Genomic DNA, 19,961 nt, shown 5'->3' with positions numbered 1-19,961 from the left:
CACTCAAAACCAACACTTCACCCACTTCACCAAGCAATGAAGCTATGACGACATTGCTCACAGCGAGGAGCTATGGATGGAGCTCTACTCTCTCTCCCTCTCTCTCTCTCCCTCCAGTATGCTACATTACTAGCCCTAAAACCTAAATAAGGAGTCTTCTCTCATGCTCCATGGCCACCATCCTCGCCATCATTCTCTAGGGTATTGATGTGTTGCTAGTAGGATCATACCTACTTGCTGGGTTGATTGTTTTTGACAAGGGATTATGCCATCCTTGGCTTGCTTCTCTATATCCTTGTTATGCATGATCAGATGCCGTTGTATTGTTAAGCTGATATCTTGTGTATATATATGCTACATAAGGTCCCTAAGCTTCGTTTCTATGTGTTTTGCCATATGTTTTGATGCCATCATAATGTCAGAAGTCCCACTTGCCTATGTGCACTATGTGTGAGGTCCCTAAACCTCGTAATTTAGGGTGGTTCCCCCTTTGTTTTGTTCTTTGCTTGTTTGCATGAGGTGTGGTTTGTGGAGTGTACACGAGTACAGAGGCCACCCGATTGCACTGCTCTTTTTCCCGCCATCATTTTGGTGCCCCCACGGAGGAGGGCTACACAGACCTTTAGTCCACAAGCAATGAAGATGTGCAATCTACAACATGGACGAATGGCGTGAGGAGATTGAAAATTGGAGAACAGAAGAGGAGGAGGCTTTAGAGGCCTTAAAAGCTTTCATCGAGGTCTTGTTACCAGGTTGCAGTGTCATTGAAATTCAAGAAGTAAGTCCTTCTACATGCCTTGTTCGTGATCGTCGCCAACGAAGGAGAGTGAGAAGAAGAGCTTGATATACCTCTCCTATCAACCTATGAGTGCTCCAGAAACCTCCAACACACACGAGCTTGAAATATTCTACATCAACATACACGAAGGTACTGTGACACACATTAAGGGAAGAGAAAGCATCACCAAACCTCTCTTTCCTGAGGAGCCGACTAAGAGGAGGAAGATCACCTCTACACCTAAGTGGCCCAAGGCCGCAGCGCGTGCTCAAGCGTAAGGTAACATTTGGCTTAATCTCATTAATAAGGGATTACATGACCACTACAGGCAAGAAAAAGGCTAGTGAGCAACCAACTTCAACCTCCAACTTGCAGCCACGACTCTCACCCCTAAATCCTCCTGAAGCAAAGAGGCGAAGGCTTGCCTACAAGATTGCTGCCCGTCTGCGAGTGCTCCCAGTGCACTTTGTGAATCCAGACATCACCAATCCCAAGCCAACCTCCTGTCCGCGTGAAGATCACTTTGGATATTGTCCAAAGTGCTTTGGAGACCGGGTGAAAAGCCTCCCTGCCCTACCTTTGTTGCTAATTTTCAAGAAGTTATCTCAATCTAAGGAAACTATCTTAGTTGATGATGTGCTGCACATTAATGGTGTCACTTTCATTCGTCATGCTGATTATGGTAATAGCATCCAATTGTTGCTTGCTAAAAGGCTCAGCATTGTACAAAGTGTTGCCATCACGCCTTACGTCTTCACAGATGCATCAGGAAGAGTCGAAGTGATCCGAGGTGCTGACCTTCTGTGGCTGATCAGGCTCATTGGTCCCAAGGTGGTGCAACTAAGCTAGGCTCTTGTGTGTAAGTATGGATTCCAATAATGAGAATGATGATCCCCGCATGTTTCCTTTCCATTTTGTGCGTCATATCCGTGTGAATATTTGTATTGATAGAAAAATCTTTTATCAGCAAAGAATAGCCCTGTTGTTTGGAGCCGAGAGACTTGGGGAAATCTTGCGCTCTCCCCATCCTGTCATTCTACCCTTACTAAACTATTACCATTCCTTTGATGTGTCGATCTTCATCCTACTTTGAGCTAAGTTGTGCTAAAGCTCCAAATTGTAATTACCATACTCTATTTTAAAATAAATTGGAGCTGTTTGTGTAATTGTTTACTCTCTCACTTATGGCCTTCCCTAATTTTTATGGTAAGCCTGGGGAGGTTGCTCCGGACTTTTTGGATAATTTGGAAATGGCCTTTCTGGTATCGAGAAGGGATGACGAAGCTACTAAGTTAAGGGCCTTTCCTTTGGTCTTGAGGGAAGGTGCAACATTATGGTATCAAACTTTGTCACCTGAAGAAAGAAGAGACTGGGAGTCCTTAAAGATGGCCTTCATCAAAGAATTTCGCCACCATGAACCTCCAGAGGAGATATGGAGACAGCTCTTAGAGCTACGCCAAACATCACCCAATGACTATAGAAGCTATGAAGGAAAGTTTTCCAACCTGTGGGAGAAATGGTGTGCATCACTAGGTGAAGGAGAAAGGGCGCCACAATGCCTAAGGAAGGGCTGTTTCCTGGCAGGGCTTTACCCTATCCTTCGAGAAAAGGTAAAAGGTAAATTCCCAGATACCTTTGATAAAGCTATGACTTATGCAAGGGAGAAGGATAGGAAGTTAAAATTCCAAGATCAACTACAAGGGGGAATGGAGCCTCCACCACTGGCTCAACCTACGGCAAGGGTAGTAGCAGGGATAGGAGCAACAGACCAAGAGTCATCTCAACAAGAATTACTTCAACAAATCACCAATCAACTAGAGAGCCTGTCCATCAATCTGGTTCAAGGTGTAAGGGCTCCCCAGCTAGGAAATGAACGAAATAGACAAGAAGGACAAAGGCAAGCACGTGAGTACATTTGCTACAACTGTGGAGAGGTAGGTCACGGCATGTATTATTGCCCCCATCCACGACGCTATCAAGGAAATGGTAATCAAAGACGGCCTCCTCGCCAGCAAGTCACTCCTCCTCGAGCTAGGCCACTAAATGGACAAAATGCACACGTGGCTCCACCAATCCAAATATTGAGATCCCCTCCTCCATCACCACAAGCACCAGCAGAGATCCCTCCACTACCATTGGGAGGGGAGGACAGGGCTGTCTCTGTCATAAGTCTTGACAATGGTAAGGATAAAGGGAAAGAAAAAATGGAGGAAGCTGTTGCCATGCCAATAAAGAGAGTTAGGAGACAAAGAACTGATGAAATGGAAGCTTCAGAGCCGGATAAAGGGAATGAGGGTTCCTCCCAAGTGATAGGAGACAAGAAAAGGAAGAGTAGGTCAAGGAGGCACATAGGAGTAGAAGACTTTCCACTTGGGGTAAGATCCATACCTTACGACCTGGTAGCAGATGTGAGTAAGCAAGGACCAAAGATTTCATGGCAGCAACTCCTCCACCTTTCCCCAAAGATGCGTAGAACCTGGTCTAAGATGGTCAGCACTAGGAGGGCTAAGGCAAAGTCAGTTGGGTCTATTAGTGCAAGAGGCATGAAGGATATCATGCCAGTCATTGATGCAGAGATTAAGAGTCAGCGAGTCTCCAATGTGTACGTAGATGGTGGAGCCGAGATTTGTGTTATGACAGAGAAATTAATGCACAGGTTGGGTTTGGAAGTAAACGAGCAAACTTCCTTACAAGCTAAGATGGAAAACAATGTAAGGGTGGCTTGTGTGGGAAAGGTTAATGGAGTGAAGGTTTCAGCTTTTGGTGTGGCAATCTCAATTGATGCTTATGTGATCCCAACTAAGGGGGAGGGCTATCCGCTAATCCTTGGAAGACCTTGGCTTATGGCTATGAAAGCTAGGCAAGATTGGGAGACAGGTTCCCTTGAGTTGCAACCAAATCATAAGGTAGGTGGCAAGCAACAAAAAATTGTGTATGACATGAAGCAGGGTAGACAACAAGACCTAGAGATGGAGACTTCTATGGATGAATGGAGCACAAGCAGCTGCTCTTAATCTGAGGATGAGTCATCTGAGGAGGATGCTAGCTCTTTGGAAGTCATGGGTATAATACTGCGAAACCCAGAAGGAGAAGGTGGTCAAGACTCTCTAAACAAGGAAGAAGCCACAGGCTTAGAGGAGATGCTAGCTAAGGACCTACTAGAAGAAGAGAGAGAACCCTATTTGCAGGTACTAAAGAAGCATGCTGGCCTCTTTATAACTGATTACGAGCACATTAAAGGAGTGACGGTAACCCAACACCATATCCAATTAAAGGATGGTGCCGTCAACCTTATTGGTGATGAGGTATTTGCACAGGTTGAAGCTCTAGTAGGTCATGTTTCTGAGTATAAAGAGATGGCTGTGGAGACGTTTACAGAGGGTTTGGATACAGGTTTGAAAAGTGATCAGGTTTGCTTGGCTATGCAGCAAGTGGAGGCAAATGGCAGGGTCTTGCTATGTTATGTGATGCTATGGATACATGTGTTATTGGAGGTTGCTTTACATATATTTTTGTGTCAATGGCGAGGTTTTTTTGAAGTGGACTATACCATGGAGGGTTCTGTAGCAGATGGTAGGATAGCTGCTTATGATTCAGGTTTCTCAAGTGATGGCAAGTATGCTTATAGTGGACACGAAGGATTATGGATGCAGGGTGACGAAGCTCCGTGCCATAAAGAGCTGGAAGGGTGGCCTGTCTATTGGCCTACAAGTACAAAGGAAGGCTTGGATATACATGTTTTACAGGTTGATGGCAATGAGCAATGCTTTACTTTTGATCCAGGTGGATTCTACACCATGCGTGGGGGAGCTTTGAGCTTTCCATTTGACCCTGGAGGGTGATGCAGTAGCAGATGCTTTTTTCTCTATCTCTATCCTATCTATATAGCCACTATACTATCATTTTTCTTATGTAGTCTATAGCTCTATGTTATATAATTCTCTCTACACAGTCATCTTTTACCTAAATAATACTATGGTTGAGCATGAATTCTCAACGAGGGGTTGGGCAAAAAAAAAGGAAAAAAAGAGAAGAGAAAAAGAAAAAAAGAGAATGCTACCAGTGAAAGCGGATATTGACAATGGATGGGGTATGGCTTTCAAGGGTCTAGGAGACCAGTTGTTAGTCATGGATGGATACAATTATTCATCAGAAAGGACTAAACAGGGTGCATCAGCCAAGAAAGCAGTAACATGGCAAAGTCAATTGGTACCAGGGGGGTAAGTATTCAAGAGAACCCTATTGTAGCACAACCTACAGCTAGAGGCATCAAATACCTCTAGCTTAAGGGGGAGGGCTATATGATGCATGGGTTTTAGGACCCCTTCTGAAGATGCAATAAAGGCACAGTCAGTTGTTGGGGAGATGAGGATACTCTAGTCCAAGGGATCTCGAAAGAGAAGAAAAATCTACTTCACAAGCACCAAAGAGTAAAAAGTGCCATGGACAGAAGATACGTGGGAACGAGTTCTTATGCGTGCCTACAACCTATATCTTACAGAATAGCCCATTCTAAGTGTGAATTTCTAGTGAAATTTACACGAGGATGTTCGTGTGGACTCACAGCACAGCATACTCCGTTTTCACTTTTTTACCACAGTAAATATTTTTTACCTACAGTAAATATTTTTCACCTACATGGTAAATACAAATCACTTTTTACCTACAGTAACTTTTTTTACCCATGGTAAATATTTTTTACTGCACCATAAGTATTTGGTAGGTAACAGTTCACTGTTACTAGAAGCAGTGATTGGGCATCAACAATGCAGTTACAGGAGGAGAAAAGGGGAAAATCTTATGGTAATGGTGAGTCAACAAGGATAAAGACTTTTGAGTTGAAAAGAGACATGCTGATTTTTTCAAAGAACACATGTCAAAAGAAGCCATGGTTGAGGATTTTTTGAGAATTTGATATTCAGGAGGACCCAGCAGGTCCCCCCCTGACATGTGCAGAACCTCCAGTTTCAACAGCCACCTTACCTGCTCTTAAATGTTGGTCAAGGCCTTATTCCCATGTGTCACAATCAAAAAAATCAGCATTTATCCTCCCCTCTCACATCACTCTAGAGAATATCTTGATGGTGACATATCACGTGACCTCAATCTGTTGACCACCCTAAGCAAAAAGTAACCCCAATCAGCGGATTTAAGCATGTTTATCCCTAATCCTAAACCCTCTCAGAAACCTATATAAGGAGGCCTTCTCTCACTCAAAACCAACACTTCACCCACTTCACCAAGCAATGAAGCTATGACGACATTGCTCACAGCGAGGAGCTATGGATGGAGCTCTACTCTCTCTCCCTCTCTCTCTCTCCCTCCAGTATGCTACATTACTAGCCCTAAAACCTAAATAAGGAGTCTTCTCTCATGCTCCATGGCCACCATCCTCGCCATCATTCTCTAGGGTATTGATGTGTTGCTAGTAGGATCATACCTACTTGCTGGGTTGATTGTTTTTGACAAGGGATTATGCCATCCTTGGCTTGCTTCTCTATATCCTTGTTATGTATGATCAGATGCCGTTGTATTGTTAAGCTGATGTCTTGTGTATATATATGCTACATAAGGTCCCTAAGCTTCGTTTCTATGTGTTTTGCCATATGTTTTGATGCCATCATAATGCCAGAAGTCTCACTTGCCTATGTGCACTATGTGTGAGGTCCCTAAACCTCGTAATTTAGGGTGGTGCCCCCTTTGTTTTGTTCTTTGCTTGTTTGCATGAGGCGTGGTTTGTGGAGTGTGCACAAGTACAGAGGCCACCCGATTGCACTGCTCTTTTTCCCGCCATCAGAGGGGAACTAGTGAGGAAGTGCAAAAGAGGAGCTAGGGTATTGGAGTGGTCAGAAGCAACCAGGTATCTCAAGAACTCCATCTTACACTAGTCGCCCTGGCTCTCTAAAGTTATAGGACCACCAGAAAGCCCCTATTGGATAGAAATTGCCACTAAAGTGATAATAAGGGTCTAAACTGACTTGTTTATTTCTGGGACGATATTGACTTTTTAACTAACCAATATCACCTAAATGGATATGAGGTATTGTAAGTCAATAGAGTGATAAAGAGCTTGACAATGTTGTGATGCCAATTTGTGGATCCGGGTTTTGAGTGGAATGCCTGGAATTGGCCCGAAATTAGTCTTTTCTAGAAACCCCATTCTAAAGGTATATATCATGCATAGATGCACAAGAATAATTGGTCTAGTCTCCTCAACAATATATGGAAGAGAAAATGGCCGGAAGAACGATGGGAAGAAGCCATGGAGAACATCTAGAAGCCAGTGACCGCAGTTTATGAAGATATTTTTGTGGAAGGTGATGAGGGGTTCTCTACTAGCAGGAATAAAGATCCATGAAAGAGAAATTGAGTCTGATCAATGCTTGGGGTGTAGGATAGATAGTGAAAATTTGGCCCACCTATTCATGGAATGCCAATCAATCAGATCCCTGACAGGGATAATCTACAAGTGGGTCCAAAGAACATGGCAGATCAGGTTCTTCAAGACTGATCTATTCCTTGGCGGCAAGAAGATGGGAAGTCCTACTCTTCTTATCTATATTCAAACTATCTGGTACTTCTTCTTTCACCATATGTTGGTGGGGGTGGCAAGATTCTCAGATATTATACAAGAAAGCAGAATGATAATCTATACGCTTGGAGGCAAGAAAGACTTGGGAGACTGTTCTAGGGCTACCCATGCCATGTTGTCAATGTGCGATAAGTAAAATCCTAGAACTTTAGTTCACCTACTTTGTAAATCTGGTTATGATTAGCCTTGGTGAGAGGCAATAGACATCCAATTTGTAATCTTTAGCACCTCAAGGCTTGGCCTGAGATTGAGGTTTTTTTGTAATCTTTATGATGTGCTTAATACAATTCACTCACAAACTGTAAGTTTTGCAAAAATAAAAATTCATAAGATAGGACTTCCCTTTCAGAGTGACTCCATGTAATCCTAAAGGCCTTTTATAGATTTTCCAATTTCCCTCTCTGCACTCAGCCTACACTTTTTTGTCCCTTTATTAGGTGTAGCCCACATCACACCCACACCATTCATAGACCTACGCATTGAGATGAGTGATAACCCATAGTGTGGTAAGATGGCCCAATGTATACTCAAGCAAAGTTTAAGTGTCAAGGTTAAGGGACACCATGAGGACCTCTTCCTCCAACTCACCTAAACTCAACCTTATCCTTTGTATCTCTTGATGGATTGGCTCTCTCCATATCTTTGCGTCCCATGCACATACTTACATTTCCTTTTTAATATCACAAATGTGTGACCTATTGGAGAGAAGTAATGGGGAACACACTCGGAACACAACAGAGTGCCTCACTTAGCTCAGGGCATTCACATCACCCCTATCCTCTCAATATCACCTTGAAGCAACCAAATAACACTAGCAAACCACTAATTACACACAAACCAATGCACACACACCCAACAAGATTAACATGCCACACACACACCGTCGTAGTATGTCTCAACCCTCTCAACACACACCTAAAGGCTCTCTCATTATACGTTAAATGTTAAACGTATTATACGTATTTAATGACCATATAATACGTCTGACCAAATAAAACGATCGTATTATACAGTGACACGTCATTGAATTCGGCCCTCTGTATTATTTTTGTGCACTTCAATCAAACTTTCATCAATCGAAGTGCAAAGTTTATATATGCAACCACCAATGCCCCTCAATAGCATTTCACACAATCAAGTATCAAATTGTTTGAAAAAAGTAATCCTCTTCTCCATTAAAAAAAGGTAAAATTTTTAAAAAATAAAATAGAAGCAAAGATTTTAGTTATTCACTAGATTTTGTTTTAATGATATAATTAAATTTCAATTAATATAATTTTTAATAGAGTTTATTTTTGTTTTAGTTTTTAAATTGAGTATTTTTAATAGTTTTCAAAATTAGAACTGCGTTCTCTCTCTGTTGGAGTTTTCTCACACTTAAAGAGGAGAAGATCAGGTTTTGAAATCATCTATCATTGTGTTGGAGTATATACTCGCACTTGAAGATGGGTACATATCGTAAATAGTGAATATTTACCTTTGTGCTAGAGTAAAAGTGTTTACTCATACTGGAGATAATCAATTGTTTTACTTAGATTAAGATTTTACTCCCAAAATTTACAAGCTTAGAGTTTTTGCTTGAGAATGAGAAACCTTACTCAAATATGGATCTGCATGGGATGTAAATTAATGTTTATGATTTTCATTTCTTAGATCTAGGTTGTAGTATCATCTTATATTTAAGCTTTTGTGTTATTATGTTACATATTCCATGTATCTATATAGATTTTACTCATGCATTTTTGTTGTGTTTGAGTTTATCTCACACTTCAAAATGAATATAGAATTAGGAGTTTCTGAGTTCTTGTGTTAAAGTGATATACTTACACATGTCATAAGTTTGACCAAGTTTTAAATTGAAGCTTTTTATTGTACTTAATGTTTATCTTGTATGGTTAGAAGTGCTTCAGCTATAATAACGTTATCACCTTTTTGTGTTATATTAATTGTTCGCACTTCCAGGAAAATTTCCAATCAAAGTTTCTTGGTCGTACTTGATGTTTATCTTGTACCACTAGAAGTGCTCTAATTACAATAGTGTTTTCACCTTGATGTGTTAGAGTAGTTGTTCACACTTTCAAGAAGATATGCAATGATCCATAGAGATTGTTTTTACAAATGTGATTTGTAAAAAGTCATGATAATGTAGCTATAATCCAAAATTGATCATTAGTAACCATCACTTTGATTTAGAGTGTTATGCTCACATTTCGAGATGGCCCGATGTGACAAAATATTATCTAGGGTACTATTCTTATCATTTGTGAGTTAAATTATGTAAAATTTATTTCAAAGATCTAAACATTGAGTTATATTCTCTTTTTGGATGAGTGCTTATAATGAAAATTTGACGTTGGATATGGTTGACCAAGTACTATCCATTTTTTATATATAATCAGTTAATAAATTGTGTACTTGGGTGAAAGCATGAAATGGTGGTCAGCTTTAAGGGCTTTTCTAGGTGGTTTTGAAGTACTTCTCAAGTTTTATTTGTTCCCTTCAAATAATTTATCGGGGACGTGGAAAATTGTAAGAAATGGAAAATGCCGCCACTTCAAGAATGCCATCATTTTTTGAACATTGTTTACGGGTAGAAGGTGACTCTGACTTCTCTTGCATGCCATTCTACATAGCAGGAAGCTACCCACGCGCTACTGCATCTTCATGCACCCTGCGTGAACAGAGCGAGGAAGAAGTGCAGACGCCTACCCTCTCTGTGCGACCTCAATCTTCATAGGGTACTGTAATCCCCCCCCCCCCCCCTCTCTCTCTCTCTTGTTGTAGTTGAGAAATGTGTTTGTTTGAGGACATCGTGAATCATGCATTGTGTTTTTTTGTTTGTACAGTAATATGAAGACTCCACCACGAAAGTGCACCATGGCAGCAGCAGCTGATGGTGGTTCAACTAGCATGCTTTCATCGAGTAGCAAGCCTAGGAGCTCCACAACATTGGGCATGAAGTCTGAAACTATCGGCGAAAAAAGCATTGGTACATATCATCTTTGTCTCTTCAATTGTAGAAATGTTCTTTTCAATGTTTGTTTACTATGTCAAATGTGGTTTGTAGCAAGATCTTCCTGGAGGATTCAATACTCTAAGCAAACTCGATTTTGCTACACACGAGAAGAGTTGCATGAGGAGTATGGCTTAAGCTTGGAGGGAAAGCTCTACCAGCACCTCAGTGAGGTTGATGTCACAGATCAAGATTGGTTGTCAGTCTTCATGAAGAAAAGGGAGAAGGGCTCTAAAATCTTTCTGCATATGATGCGACTTGAGTTTGTAGACGAATGCAGGTTACTGTTTCACAAAGTCTACCAAAGCATGCCATCCAACAAAGAGATCACACACAAGTTTGCAACGTTGTTTGTGTACGAGCAATACCCAGCTGCTCGGCAAGATCCTGCAGGTCGAAAGGCTACATGGGTTGCTTTGGGTGAACAAGTTTTGGACCATTGCAAGAAGCTTCCGGGTGGCATTCACAAGAAAGTAAAGATTTGGCTGGAGAATAATGAGGGGACATCACTTCAGCCCCTTCGTCTTGACAATGTCGGGGCAAGTCATAAAAGTGGGCAAAATGCTCTCTTATCTGGCAGCACTTCTCTAGTTAGTGCCTCCTTTGTAAGCCAGCAAGTAAATTCACAGGTGGAGCAGATTCTGGATGCAAAAAGGGATGCATTAAAGGTTTTGAACACAACATTGGATAATGTGAGAGTAGAGCTACAAGATAGGAACCAAAATATGTGGAAGATACAAGGGACATCTTCAGCCGCGGAAGTGCTTCAGGGGCAATTGCAAGAGATCCAGATATTGCGGTCCAGCATGAAGGGAGTTGTCGATACTGACCCTGATTTTTTGGTGATTGAAGGCAAGATGGTTGCTCTAACTAGTGCACTCACAGCTCTTGGGGCCGATGCAAGCAGCTTGAACATAAGAGATGAGGTAGATCATCTCTAGGTATGTGTCGACCAAGTCAAGGCAGGATTTTTGTTTATGTGGTAATGCCCTAGGTACTTGACATGGTACTCTCTTCTATTTAGGTGGTTTTGTTTGCCATGCCAGTTATTTCTATTTATGTGGTAATGTCATAGGTACTTGACATGGTACTCTTTTCTATTTAGATGGTTGTTTTTGTCATGCCAGTTATTTCTGTTATGGTGCTAAGTGCCCAACATACCTGACATGGTAGTTTTTTCTATTGTGGGATTCTATCATGGTAATAGTGCCCAAGGTACTTGGCATGGTAGTTTCTCTTTACATTCTTTTTGTTACGGTGACATTGACCAAGTACTTTTCCATGGTGGTTTTTTTTGCTATGAGTATTTGTTTTTTCCATGGAAGTTTGTCTATTATTTTGGTACTTGTCATGGTAGTTTTTTCTACCATGACAGGTGCAGGGGTCATGGCTATTTTTCCAGGTATCATGTAATGGCCAAAATGCCAGTCATGGTACTTCGTTTGATCATGGTGGTGTTTTTTTCATGGCAGTATTTCCTGCTATGGTACTTTTCTTTTGCTATTGTTGTAGTGCTCAAGGTACTTTTCTACTATCCATGGTATATGTCATTACCTTAGAGATTTTTTGGAAATCCATCTCTGTTATGGTGACAGTGCCCAAGGTACTTTTTCATGGTTTTTTTTGCTATGGTTGATTGTTTCTTTAAGGAAGTTTGTTGCTATTGTGGTTGTGCCCAAGGTACTTGTAAAGGTAGTTTTTCCTATTAAGGTGGTTGTACGGTCATTGATTATTAGTTTGTAGTATCCAACAAACTTGTCATTGTAATTTGTTTTTGGTCATGGTGGCTTTTTCATCATGATAGTCTTTCCTGTTATGGTAGTAGCTTTTGCCTTGATGTTTTTAATGGAATGGCAGTTTTCTGTTATGGTGGTAGTGTCCAAGGTACTTTTCTACTTGACATGGTATTTTTAATTTCCTTGGCAGTTTTTTGGAGTGTCCAAAGTACTTTTTTATGGTAGTTTTTTCTATCAAAGGTACTTGTCATGGTACTTTGTGTTGTAATGGTGGTTCTCATATCTAATCCCTGTGGGCCTTTTGTTCTTCATTTGTCATGCAGAAAGAAGTGACTGACTTGGAAGCATCAGCGAGTACGTGTGTGCAACAGATCAACTTTTGTGAGAGAATGTTGGAGCAGGTGAAGGCTGGTGACACAATGTTACTGCTTCCGACAGCTAGCCAACACTTGAGCCACTTGCAGGCTACATTCTCTGTTCCAGGACTATGCGATGCATGTGGTCTTGCATTCATGGCTTCCCATGTGGTTTGTGTATACACGCTAGCATGTGGTCATGCATACCATGCTCTGTGTTTTGCTGCTTGGCTTGGATCAGAGATGGTATGTGCAGACACCTCTTGCAAAAGTAGTATTCAAGATTCACTTAAATCAATGCTCCTACATACAGGTTGGTTACCGTTGCTTCCAATATCATATAAATCCAAGAATAGTTCAGGTTGCCTTGAAGTTTTTGCTGATTGCACAAGCCTGAACTTCACTAATGTGCTTGCACGTTCTGGACATATTCCTTGTGTGGCGCCGAAACAGGATGCAGTGCCAAAGGTTGTGCTATAAGCTACTCCTGAAGCCCATAGTGTGTACTCCAGTGAGGGAACTCCAGTTGTGAAGGTAGACCCCCCCTGCAAGCACAGCAGCAGTTGAGCCACAACCAAGCGAAAGCAGTCCAAAGGAAGATGCAACGGTTGACGATGCGGAGGCAATAGCGCAAGAGGGAGTGGATGCAGTACAGCGCATGGTAGCTGGTGATGAGAATCCAGATTCTCCCATCTTTCTGAGTGACATGGTGAAGGTGTCAAAGAAGCGCAAGAAAAACAGTGATGGTAAGTGGTAATGGTATTGGACTTGTCAACTTCTATGCAATGTCTGCATGGGGTTGATGTGTTGTTTTATGACATAGGTGGATCTCCCAAAAAGAATAGACCTTCGGAGTCCACACGTTCAAAGCACCATTCTCATCATGCAGATGGAGATATGGGAGAGAGGGAAGCACCCAGATCACCTCCTGCCGTGATGAAGACTCCCAGAAAGAGTACTCCCCTCCGCAATCCTTCTAGTGTTTCCCACCCCCCCAAGCCTCGAGTTTGCAAGAAATTGTGACTCTTCAATTGTAATACAAGAATCTGTGATTCTTGATTTTGAATGCAAAAGAAACTTTTTTGTCGGCCTCTATGTTTTTGTCTCTTTTATGTTTCATAAGCACAATGTCTATGTTTTTCTCGGCCTCTATGTTTTTGTCGCTTTTATGTCAAATATTGCTTCGTGTTTATTTTTCAATGTTGAATGTTGTCTTTTACAGAGTGTCCAAAGGAAAAGGGGACCCTCAAGCTGCCCGTAGAGGAAATCATCATCATCAAAGATCCCCCAAAGTACATTCCCCCAGTTATCTCCTCCTTGCCATATGATGATCCAACCCGATCAGCCCTCATATTAGATCTTAATGGTGTACTTTGTCTTACATGTACACCTAATAAGCATGACCCTTTGTATGTCCCTGATATTGAAGCTACATCATTTGTCAAGCATGAGGAGGCAGATGGCAGGTACCTGTTTGTTCCGAAAGATGCAGAGGATTTTATTGCATGGGCTGTGACATGGACAAATGTCTACATATGGAGCAGTGCAATGCTCAGCAGAGTGGGCTCAAGAATTCGAAGATGTTTTCCCCAGATTCACAGCTATACTAGTGGATGGGCTGGACAACAGTTATGTGATGTGGGTAGTTACTGTTTTGGTGGTGGAAGGCCAGTATTTTTCAAGGTATTGCACAATTTTTTGGCGAAGCTGGAGCGGTATGATACCAGCAATGTACTTTTAATTGACAATAGTTCCTATAAATGTCATTATAATCCCTGTGGTACTTACATCATAGTGCCTGGTATTGAGCACCGCTCCAGCCAATACTTGTCAAAAGATCTAAAGGCCTGGCTAGAAGGGTGGCAGCATGCTACAGATCGTCGTACCTTGGCGGACACATTCAGCAAACCAAAACCTAATGATGACGACAAGTATGTATTCACAGCAATTGCAAAAGGGTTTCAAAAGACATCGAATGATGCGTACTTATGTGGGCCACAGCTCATGCCCATAGAGTGCAAGCGACGATGACGTCCCTTGATTTTTTTAGGATGACAGATCCTCTATGTACCTTTTGTAACTAAACTAAACCCGTGCCAGAACCTTGTATATTTATATGCTACTTTCCATGTGGAAACCAATTTTTTGGCTTCATTTTGATTGCCATTATAAATGATGTAATGACTTGATGTCAAATTGTTGAAGATGTAATATATTCCAACTCGTTGGATGCGTTGTCTTTGTGTCCCAACATTGAAGTGTTATTTTTTTGATTCAAGTAGTTTAAGATTGTTTAAGTTTCCAAGCATTGAAGTGTTATTTTTCTGATTCTGTTATTGTTTCCCAATTTAAAACGGCTACAATGTAAGGTACTTTGGGTTGGCATACCGAAACTTAATAGATTGTTGTGTACAAAAACCACCCAAGGACTACCTATAAGGTACTTTGGACTGGCATACAACAACTTTTACAAGTCCTTGTTTCCTACATAGTTTAATACAGTTTCCATCTGTGAACTACTTGTAAGGTACTTTTGGTTGTCATACCTATAAAGAACCTATAAGGTACTTTGGGCTGGCATACAACTTTTACAAGTCCTTGTTTCCTACATAGTTTAAGATAGTTTCCACCTCTGAACTACCTGTAAGGTACTTTTGGTTGTCAAACATGTAAAGAACATATAAGGTACTTTGGGCTGGCATACAACTTTTACAAGTCCTTGTTTCCTACATAGTTTAAGATAGTTTCCACCTGTGAACTACCTGTAAGATACTTTTGGTTTTCAGACATGTAAAGAACCTATAAGGTACTTTGGGCTGGCATACAACCGTACTTTTACAAGTCCTTGTTTCCTACATAGTTTAATACAGTTTCCACCTGTAAGGTACTTTTGGTTGTCAGACCTGCAAAGAACCTATAAGGTACTTTGGGATGGCATACAAAAGGTTTTACAAGTGCTTGTTACTTACATATCTTAACATACAGAAACATATCTTACTTACATATCTTAACATACAGAAACCACTTGAGGACTACCTTAAAGGTACTTTGGGCCGGTAGATAAACTTTTAGAAGTGCTTGTGAACTACCTGTAAGGTACTTTAGGCTGACAGACAGGTACTTTGTGTTCCAGAATTGAAATGCTATTTTTGTTACTCAAGTAGACAAGAGAGTTTACAAGTACTTGTTTGGACTGGCTTGCAAGAGGTTTTGACTCCTACGATAGGCTCCTACAAAAACCACCTATGGAATAGTTGCATGGTACTTTGAAGCTAATTACTAGTACTTCTACAAGTTACTTGGGCAACAACCTATATCACTATTGGCATACTGTTGTACACATTTTCATATACTTCTGCAGCGAGTTTGAACTTATGTGGCTCTCCTTCTAAGGCTTCTAAGGGTATCTTAATCGATCTAACCAAGTGTGATGCAAGAAGCACTTTTGGTTGACTAGCAGGCATGTAATAGATATGCTCGGCACCTTCCACTAGCTCGTAATAGTACCCCTCAACCAAATAGCTCCCTGCAAAAAGTATGTTTCCCTAGGAATCACTCAAGGCTCTTGCTGTTTTGTATTTCTCCTGTGAGCACCTCAAAAGGTAGAAGTCAGCTCCATCTTCATTGGCATTGGTGGCAAAGGCATCACCGATGCATAGAGCATCACTAATTGCGTCATGGTGCCCACCATACATTGGCAGATTTGATCCTTCGTCATCGCTAAAATATTCACTTTCTGCATTGTCACCATCCAATGCCTCAAGGGTTAGATACTCCCAGTACTCAACATGTGTGTTGTTCAAACATCACCTCCAATGCTAGGACATACAAAATTCACAAAAACAAGCGAGAAGTCTGGAACGGAGTGCACACTTGTCGCTCTTGGAGTATCCATTGACACAGTGTATTGATAGCGAGCCTTCAACTCGCTTGCAATTCCACTTCTTCTCCCTTGGCACCTCAGTTGCTTGGACCTCCCAAAAAATCCTATTCACCCCTTTGTGACCACTTTCATCATTAAATTTACGCTTCAAGAAGCCAACAACATCCTTGGCACACTTCATGTGCCATGCATTAGCCTTTAATTGCTCATGTGTTAAAGCCCTCTTAACAACTGCCCCTGCCCCATCATGCTCCCCTTTTCCGTGGCCCGAGGCAAAGAAACTCCATAGCATTTCAATGCCAATCAAACCATAGTACCTAAAACAATGACCCACCTTCAATGCTGGGCAGAAACAAATTTCTGGAAACTTTTCATCAGAGGTGGAATAAAACCTGGCATACCTTGACACGAAGAAGAACGGTCTAGATGACTTGAATTGAGCAGCACATCCATCTGACCACACCCAGTGCCGCTTCAAGAAGTTGAATCCCTGATTTTGAAGCCAAACACTATGCAGTTGCAAGCAATGTTGCACAAAAAGCGTGTCATGATCTTTGTCATCAAAAATGTAAAAATGTGTATATTTTAACACCTGGTCTTTCTCGTCTCGAATGTATGTAATGTGCACCAAGATGGTGACTTGTGAAGAGTACCAATGCATTGACTGGATTTCATTTTGCTCCTTAAATGAGTAATTTTCCGCAAAGTCAATAACAGAGACCACTACATCTCTAGGAAACCTATGAATGCAATCTTTGAACTGCTGAGATTGCCACAGGGCAATAAAATTGTGTCCGATGTAAGTGGTCAGATGCTTTTTAAGAAAAGTTGTGAAATCCTTGCATCCCATTTCCTTCACCAGAAGATCCTTGCGCTTCTGGCCTTGAGAATGGGTTGAGGCAATGTCTTCAAACACCCTAACAGAAATTTGGGCTGCACTTTCAAGTGTTTCGTTTGGACAAAGCAATAATCTCTTTGACCCACATTGAGGAAAATCTCCCTTCAAGAAAGTCAACTTATGAAATGCGGAGTCCATTGTTTTTTCACATAACACACTTTCTGTCAATGTGCTTAGACTGGTGTATGTGTACGTGGAAGCTTCACACTTACTTGGAGCCTCTTTTGGCAAGCATATAGCACACATGCAACCACACCCATCGCCGTGCATGCCTGTCTTAATGTGTCTCATGTGGTTGAATGCTTCCTTGAGATATATCATCTGAATATGAGCAATACAGCAGCACGTGTAACGGTCCTTCAACTTACAAACAAACCAAGGTTTCAATCCCTCAAAACATCTGAGTGAGATCTTGATGTGTGGATATTGCATTTGGAACCTCATGTAAAGCTCACCCTGTGCAAGAAAAAATAAAACCCATCAGAGGCTCAGAATTTTTTCAAAGTAAAACCCATCAAAGTAAAAGCTTTGTGAGGTATTCAATGATTTTTTCTACCTCCAAAGTACCTAGAGCACCTCTTTACTATCATGGTACTTCCATGACTACCTTTGAAATGAACTCTATGGTACTTTCAAGACTACCGTTGTGAGGTATTTTAGACTCTTTCAGAGATCCAGAGTACCTAAAGATCCTCTTTACTGTCATGGTACTTCCATGACTACCTTTGAAAGGAACTCTATGAACTTTTTCTACCTCCAAAGTACCTAGAGAACCCATTTAAACTCACATGGTACTTTCAAGACTACCTTTGCGAGGTATTCTAGACTCTTTCAAAGATCGAGAGTACCTAAAGAGCCTTTATACTATCATGGTACTTCCATGACTGCCGTTGAAAGGAACTATGTGACTTTTCTCTACATCCAAAGTTCATACCTATGAAACTTTAGGAGCATACCTATGAATCATCAAGCAAATGTATTGGATGCATTATGTAAGATTTTCTGCCCAATCGTTTTTGACACACATCTTTTTTGTTTGGCGACACTCTTGTCTCTGTCTGCCAAAAGGAAAAAACAAGGTCTTTTGTCGCTTGTGTGATGGTGGAACTTTGAGGTACTTGACGACTACGTAATTGCAAAAGGAAATGCACCAACCTCAGCTTGTTTTAACCTTGAATTGGCTGCTGCAAAGTTTCGCCGATGCAATCCAGTAAATCTGGCCATCTTGGAGTTGCTAATAGACATTGATGGATCTCCTTCACTATTCACCAACATCATGCAAATAGCTCTTTTAATCTTCATCTCCTCTTCAAACATGGATGCTTTGACTTTAGTAATTGTGCCTCCAATATTGGATAGTATTGACTTCTCAGATGCATGATGCAAACGTCTAAAAGCTAGCAGTCCTAGAAGACATTGAAAGGCGGTTTTCTTAGCATCGCAAGTCATGCCTTTAATTTGTTGCTTCCTGCCAGCATTTTGAGAATTTCATGCAACCCTGATTCACATCTTTTGTTGACCTTGAACCTGATGCATCACTTTCTCGTTGTCTCCTATGGCTCTCACTTTTCATCATAGACCAATATTCTTGGATCCGATGGTTACCTTCATGGAGAATTGTGATTGAGTCATCCCTGTGGTAATTGTGAGTCATGTCATCATGAAGTGGATTGTATTGCGCATGCTGCTGAAAGTACTCAGAGCCTTGCAGTGTACTTGGAGGTGGCTCGTTTTGCACAATCCTCTCTTCAAAACATCCGACACCACAAGCAATGGCCGGCCATCCAACATGGAAATTGTGTGGAGGTTGTTGCTGGTGCGGAACGTGCTCTCCCAAGCTCCTGAAATCGACATTCCACACAAGGTGACAATCGATTAGAGGCTGCTGCTCAGACACATCTTGTTGGCCAATCTCCTGCTGCAACATCTCCATCCCGATCTCTTGGACCTTTAGTCTCCACACCTTATGACAATTCTCCACAAGTTCCTGCTGCAATTTTCCTTCTTCTTGCAAGAGAGAGAGAGAGAGAGAGAGAGAGAGAGAGAGAGAGCTCGTAGACTACTGAAAGGGTAGGTAGAGATTTTTTCATTCGACTAAATCAAGAACCGTTAAAGTTGTTGGCACAACGCCTTTAGAAATATTAAATATTTATCTTTTGGCTTTTGAAAACTGCCAACAAAACACCATCCAATAGTGCCTCACAAGAGGTGTCAAGGACACTACTTTTTGCACCACCAACCCATGCTTTCACCCACTTCACGTGTGTGATCAATAGAAGGGTCAACTAACAAATTACAATCGTCTATTTTTTATGGATCTCTTTTGTGCAACATGGTTTGTGATCATGAGTGGACGTATGTGCATCAAATAGTGCCAAGAAGAAGTGCATCTCACTTGAAGTGCATGTCTTGTCACCATGTATTCAGTGGAAATTCTATGAGGATCAAAGAGCATTTTTTCAAAGTGTCAGGCAATGTCAAGCCTTGTACTTTGCCTCCACAAGACATATATGAAAGATTTTTGGATTATGAACAAAAGGTAAAGACTATCCTTGAGAGCAATGCCAAAGGGGCAAGCAAAAGCGGTCGTACTCTAGGAAGAGAAGATCCAATGGATGAAGAAGAACAAGAACCTGTTTTGAGAATGCAGAGAGGGATCTAATGTGCACTAAGAATAGAGAGCACAATTTCCCTAATCTTTGTTC

This window comes from Adiantum capillus-veneris, chromosome 22 (genome assembly GCF_014529385.1).
Source record: "Adiantum capillus-veneris isolate H3 chromosome 22, ASM1452938v2, whole genome shotgun sequence".
Taxonomy (NCBI): Eukaryota; Viridiplantae; Streptophyta; class Polypodiopsida; order Polypodiales; family Pteridaceae; genus Adiantum; species Adiantum capillus-veneris.
This window is presented reverse-complemented; position numbering follows the sequence as displayed.